Source organism: Lissotriton vulgaris, chromosome 6 (assembly GCF_964263255.1).
Source record: "Lissotriton vulgaris chromosome 6, aLisVul1.2, whole genome shotgun sequence".
Lineage (NCBI taxonomy): Eukaryota > Metazoa > Chordata > Amphibia > Caudata > Salamandridae > Lissotriton > Lissotriton vulgaris.
Genome location: NC_141694.1, coordinates 705537000 through 705544538, shown reverse-complemented (window position 1 = coordinate 705544538; position 7539 = coordinate 705537000).

Genomic DNA, 7539 nt, shown 5'->3' with positions numbered 1-7539 from the left:
CAGTAAAACTGATCCTTCCCCAAGATTATAAGATTCATCCAGTATTCCATGTGTCCCTGATTAAACCCGTGCAACCTAACACCCGTCCAGATGCTCCTCCCCCTCCTCTAATAATAGGAGTTCATGTTGAGTACGAGGTCAGGAAAATACTAGATTCAAAAAGACTTAGGGGACGTTTGTACTACTTAATTGACTGGAAGGGCTATGATAGTGCAGAAAGATCCTGGGAACCTGAGAGTAATGTTCACGCCCCCCGTTTGATCCGCTCTTTCCATGCATTGAATCCCGGCAAACCACGACCTCTGAGAAGACCTTTGGGGGGGGGAACTGTCAGGAAAACTTAAGCATGGGTTACAGTCCAGGAGAAAATATGTTAAAAGCAGAAAAGAATCATGTTTGTGCAGAAATGTACTTGGAGGTAGCAATGCTTGTTAGTATTGTAAAAGTGCAACGTTTTTTCCAACAGATTGAAGGATGCTTATGCATATTCATGAGGGTATCTCTATTCATGAGGGAAGCACGTTGAAAGCACGTTGAGCAGGTGTGCTCAACCGATATTTTCCCACACGTGTAAAAAGCCTATAAAAGGCTTGCCGGTTCCTAAAACAAACGCTTCGCTTCTCAGCTTCAGCGCCGCTTAGGAGCCTCCAGGACCCGTCTTCCAGCACCCGGCCCCGCCCGCTTGCAGCGCGACTTGCCTGACTCGCCTGCTCCTCTTCTCGACCAGGAGCAACCCCGAAGGAGTTTCCCGATCTTCGGAGCGGTCCGGCAGTATCTCCAAACCCCGTCAAGCATTGTGCCAGTGTTCCTGTCATTTCCGGTTTTTCGAGCGCTTTCAAGTCGGAGCTCGTTTCAGGTGGGACCGGCTTCCTCACTTCCGGTCTCTGGACACGGACTTCCTACCCACACACGGATTGAAGTAAGACTATTCCGTTTTTTGAGACTTAGCAAACAAACCTTGGCAAATGTGTAAAAAAACGAACCTTGGTAAAATCAATGCTAAAAGCGAATCTTGATAAAAGCTAAAGGAAAAAAGGATTTTCTTTAGATGGACATAGCAGCTGATTGTTTGAACATTGTTGCTGATTATTTGATAGTTGTAATTGTATATGCACGTTGTGGTAATGCAGTGGCTTAAACTGCATAAGAACTAAGAGTGAGTTTGTAACCAAGGGATGGTTCATCTCAAAAGTTGTTAGGGGGCCAGTATTTGTTCTTTTTGTTTCTTTTCACAGAACCCCCAATTATTGAAGCACACGAAACAGTGTGAGGTAAGACAAATTTGCATGTTGAGTGCAGTTTACAGTTTGACTAACCAGTTCATTGAATTGTTGGTAAGCAGTTAAGCTAAGCAATTGTTTACTCAGTGTATTATGTTTTGAAGGTGCTTTAAGAACTAAGCAGTTCGGAGAATTCAAAAAGATGTTCATGTACTAGCATAAGAAGCACCGGATTGGGGCTTTCTAAAAAGTTGGTATGTACCAAAATCCTTTTATAGTATATGTTTGAAAGAAGCTGTCGATTAATAAGGAATCAATAGTGATTGGTGTAAACCTTTAATGCAGCACTGTCTAAGAATCGAGACTACAAAAGAAAGTCCAGAGTGCTTCAAACCAGAGAGAGACACCCATCTCCCAGAAGAGATCCAGTGTTGTTTGTTTCTCTCTTTCGCTTTCCTCACCCCCATCCACTACCCCTTCCCGTCCCCCACTTCCCTGTCCCTTTGGGGGTCAGCAGGTTGTGCCAAGAGTTTTCTTAATACTTGTCACATTTGCTGGCTCCTGAAGGTATTGGGGCTAGTCAACTACAAGACGGAAGAAACCTGGACTCCTGAGGTGGCGCCTCTGACAGTGTGCATGCCCCTGTTCCATCCTTTTTGCCCACCATGTTTCATGGGCCTGCCACTCCTATCTACTCTGAGTGTTCTGTTGAGCTGCGACTCCCCTCCCTACTGCCTAGCATTGTCAGATGACTGTAACCTGTCCCTGCCACCTCCACCCTGACTGTCCACATTCCATGCCCCTATCCCCTTCCTCCTATCCCTCATGGCCATTTTATTGCCACACCCTTCTGCCCTCCCTGGTCTGTTGTGCTGCAACTGCTCCTCCTGTCTGCCCTACTTGGTCTGTTGTGAGGCCCCTTCCCCTGAACTCTCTTGTCTGTGCCCAGGTCCTGACCCTCCCTTCTATCCTCCATGGTCCTTTGTGCATGTCATTGTCCTGCCACTAACCATCCCGCTTGCCATGCATGGTCTTCTGTGCTACCACAGTCCCTCCCACCTTACCTGTGTGGTCAGCTAGCTGCCCCTGACCCCTCCCACCTTCCCTCCATGGTCTGTGTGTATACCATTATAGTCTCACTGTTGGTCTCCATGGTGTGCCTTGCTTCTAGTGCCCATCCTGCCTGACCTACATGGTAATCATGCTGCTCCTGCCCCCTTGCCCCCAGCCTTCTGTTACCATATGCAGACCCCTATTCCCTCCTTCCTGGCTTGTCTGTTCCATTGTAATGCCCCTGATCCCTCCCTCCTGCCCTTTATGGTCCGTTATGCCGCAGCTTTCTCTCCTGTCTGTCCATTATGGTCATCTAGTTACCATTGCCTCTTTCCTCTTTGTTCTCTGTTGTCCATGTGCATGATCCTGTCCCCTCCCTAATGCTTTCAATGGATTGTTGTGCTGCACTCCCGTCCTTCATGCCCTGTGTGGTGTATTGTGCTGCTGCAAACCCTGATGCCTGCCCTGTAGGGTCAGTTTGATGCACCTCTCCATGTCCCTCCTGTCCTCTGTTATCCGAGTCCATGTCCCTACCCCAATTCCTCCTGCCTTCCATGATCCAATGTACCATACTTGCTAACATTTTGAACTTGGTAAGAGGGAGATTTTGAAAAAGAACTGGGGTATTGATTTTCCCCTTTGACTTACATTGAAAAAGAGGAGATTATAGACAGGAGACAGATCAACTAAAGCCCATTTGGGCTTAAAAACATTGGACGTTTCATGGGTGAATCGGGTCTGTTGGCATGCATGGTTGTACTACCACTGCCTCTTCCTTCTGCCCACAGTGGTCTATTATATTGCCACAGCCTCTCTTGCCAGTCCTGTATTGTTGGTTTGTTGCCCCTGCCCCCCTTTCCACTACCCTCCATAGTCTGTTGTGCTGCCACTGCCCTTCCTGCCTGCCCAGTGTGGTCAAATTATTGCCTCTGCACCCTCCTACCTGCCTTCAATTTTCAGAGTCCCTGTCCCTGACCTCTGCCTCTCAACAGTATCCTAATGAACAACTAGATTGCTAACATTCTATATGTATTACAAAAGTGTGGAACGCCTGACGTCATCTTGATGTAATCAAAACTGTTATACCTAGAGCATTTAATTTATAAATTGCATATATGAGAGGGTCTTATTTGCATCATAATTATGGTTAGTGCTCTAAAAACTAAAATGAGGACATATTTTCTGAGTTTTCAAATAGCGACAAAGCACTCTTACATTATTTGTTATCTTTATGTTTTTTTATCCAGTTGACCACTTAATTAAATGTTGCACTTAGAGCAGAGGATGTGGTGTTACTTCCGAGCTGCAGACTTTGCAACTGGGGAACCAGGTTGGAGTTTCTGCTTCAGCTCGACATTCTGTGATTCTGGTCAAATCCCTTAATCTCCCCATGTCTAAAACCAAAATGAATTATTGTGTGATGTAACCAATGCTCATGTAAAGCACTCCAATACCTGACAAGCCTGCAATATATAAAACTGCAATCACACAAAAAAATAAAAAGTGTTTTGCACACTTCTGTCATTGGGCAACATGTGGGCTACATCTGGGTGATATTTGTGCTACATTTGGGCTCTTTTGTCTCTGGTGGCCATCTTGAGAGATTTATTTGTTATGAAGTTTCCTAATTTCCTCATTTACTGCAGTCTCCTCAGTAGGAAATGCTTTCAGTTTTTTACTTTGATTCCGTCAAGAATGTATTCAGATATGTCACACACTTGCCATAAATTCTGAATGCTAGCACTCTAGTTGCTCATTAGATCACTGTAGTAAAGCTACTGCTCACCACGGAAGTCTGCTGCTGATATTAAAAGTGCATGTTTCAGTCTGCATGTCAGAATTTTTTTATGAAATAGAAGAGGATTTGAGAGGTCACTCAAAATGTGCCCTCAATTTTCTTTCTTCAGCACTAATCATAATTTCTATGGCAAAATGAACCACCTCATTGTGTTCCTTTTTAAATTAAATGTTGTAAGTGTTACCAGTTTATTCCAATCAAGATGGCTTCAGGTGTGCCATACTTTTGTCATAAGTAAGACAGTAAGCGCTCTAGTTGTTCTTAAGAATACTCTGGGACATTCTGTCATTGAGCTATACGTGGGCTACATCTGGATGATATTTGTGCTACATTTAGGCTCTTTTGTCTCTGGTGGCCATCTTTGGAGACTTTTTTTTAATGAAGTTTCCTAATTTCCTCATTTACTGTAGTCTCTTCAGTAGGAAATACTTTCAGTTTTTTACTTTGGTTCCATCGAGAAGGCATTCAGATGTGTCACACATTTACCATAAATTCTGAATGTTAGCACTCTAGTTGCTCATTAGATCACTGTAGTAAAGCTACTGCTCACCAGGGAAGTCTGCTACTGGTATTCAAAGTGCATGTTTCAGTCGGCATGTCAGAATTTTTTATGAAATAGAAGAGGATTTGAGAAGTCAAAATGTGCCCTAATTTCTTTCTGCAGCACTAATCATAACTTCTATGGAAAAATGAACCCCCTCATTTTGTTCCTTTGCAAATTAAATGTTTTCAGTGTTACCACTTTATTCCAATCAAGATGGCTTCAGGTGTGCCATACATTTGTCATAAGTAAGACTGTTAGCGCTCTAGTTTTTCTCTAGAAAACTCTGGGACATTATGTAATTGGGCTATACTTGGGCTGCATCTGGGTGATATTTGTGCTACATTTGGGCTCTTTTGTCTCTGGTGGCCATCTTGGGAGACTTATTTGTTATGAAGTTTCCTAATTTCCTCATTTACTACATTCTCCTCAGTAGGAAATATTTTCAGTTTTTTACTTTGATTCCATCGAGAAGGCATTCAGATGTGTCACACATTTGCCATTAATTCTGAATGTTAGCACTCTAGTTGCTTATTAGATCACTGTAGTAAAGCTACTGCTCACCAGAGAAGTCTGCTGCTGGTATTGAAAGTGCATGTCAGAATTATTTAATGAAATAGAAGAGGATTTGAGAAGTCACTCAAAATGTGCCCTAATTTTTCTTTCTGCAGCAATAATCATACTTTCTATGGCAAAATGAACCCCCTCATTTTGTTCCTTTTTAAATTAAATGTTTTAAGAGTTACCACTTTATTCCAATCAAGATGACTTCAGGTGTGCCATACGTTTGTCATAAGTAGGACTGTTAGCGCTCTAGTTGTTCTTTAGAACACTCTGGGAAGCTGCAGTAGAACACAAAGGAATCAACTGACAGTCTCTGCCCTTGTTGGATGTTCATGTTTTACTGAGAATGTCAGACTTCATTCTCACATGACTGAGAAAGATAATGTGAATTTACAGAACATATGCTCTCAGTTTAGCTTAAAGATCACCTTCCAAACCTCTGATAAAAGCATGAGAAAATAGTTTTCTCTCAAACATGATTCATGATATCCCAGCAGAAGGCTTTTCACATGGTAAAATCACCTTAGAGCACACCACAATTCCTAAAATGATTATGGTACCATCAACAAATGATTTATAATGTAACTAAAGTCTTAAAACCTTCTATTAACTGCAATGCTTTTTAATGAGGTGCTATCATGTATATTGGTCCCAAGATGGCTGCCAACATTTCTTGGATGAAGTGCTGCCAGACAATCAGATCTCACGATGAGATGTGTGGTTAGGTTCCGCCCAGATATATATAGTTCTTTTTCCATTAATATTTAAAATACTACTGAACAGATTTACACCATTTAACAGAAAGGGCTCTTTCTGAACCAAGGGCTACCTCTTTGCCAAATTTGGTGTAATTCTGTTCAGCAGTTCGGGCTGTAGCTGTGTCTAAAGTTTCCTATGAAAAATTGCATGGAGAAAACCTGTTTTGAGACCCCCCTTTTTTCTCGACCCCCACTTGCTGAATCACCTCGAACCTTTGAAAAGAGGAGCGAACCGAAGCGGCCATAAGTTTTGAAAATTTCACGAAGATTCGTCAATCGGCGCCAAAGTTATTAAGAATAGAATGTTGCGATTTTCCTATGGTAACTAGGTCCTAACTAGAACTACCTGCTGGCGACCGCCAGTAGGTAATATATATATATGTATATATATACATATTCGTGGCTCCACTTGCACCATTCGTCCTGCACTCATGGGCAGATGCTCTTTCCACGGGGGTGCTCCCATGTAAATTCCTCACAGCTCCTTGAAAAGGGACCAGCACTCACAGGGGTAGATTCCAAAGTATTGGATTAGAGGTACGCGCACAGACGCGTTTCAGCAAAAGGCAGAAAGATGCCGTTCTTGTTCCTTGTTTATAACTCGCTTACATTACGCATCTTTGCAATAAAAGACGGACACATATAGAACGGTAAAACACCAGTAACTTTAGATGCCATTACTAAACATTCAAATTCATCAATACAATATGCAACACATGATTCAACTCTATTAATCATAACACGATAATAGTGCATCCTTATAATTCATTATTTGTTTATTAACGGAAGGGTAAATGCGATTTTTCAAAACCCAGTATGGTGCAATTCTCTCATTCCTATGGCCACCCAATAATTTTCTTATTTTATCACAGCTACACTGCATTATAGGTGAACGCCCAGGTCTTTACTACTGTTCAACCTCTTCGGGATTTTTGTCTGCATATCAATGATGTATCTGGACTAGAGTCGTCGCAGTCTTAGTTCTCGGTCCACACCTCATATTTCTAGTGTTACATGATCCAGGCAAAATCATTTTTGCAAATTCCTGTTGCTATTATGGTATGATTTAAAATGTCTTGCCACTGGGTATGACGGATGTATAGTGCTCCTTATATATCTGAACTGACAGGGCAAATCAGGCAGTACACAGTGTGTGTCATGTTATAGTGCATGAATTTATGAACTCTACTCGGCTCACGTAGGTCAGGAATTTCATATGTTAGAACCTTCTCACTATTCTCACAGGCCTTACATTTTTTGCATGGAAAAAATCCCTGTACTGGTGGCAGAATTGCTTCCGCCTGTCTTCCTGGTAGATGGCTTTTCACTAAGCTGTCTCGAATGGATCTCGCTTTCCTAAATGTCAAAAGTGGAAAATTTGGAATATCCTTTCCTATGGTGGGATCAGATCTCAGAATTCCCCAGTGTTTCTGTAGGATATTTCTTACTGTAGAGGCCTGATTTGAAAAATATGTGAGCATCCTAAAGGAGTGAGGTATATCTTTCTTGCTCTTATGTATATCTTCCTCAAATAGCTTCATCCTACTTGTTTTATTTACTCTCTGTTTCCTACTCTGTAACACTCCCTTGTTATAACCTCTTACT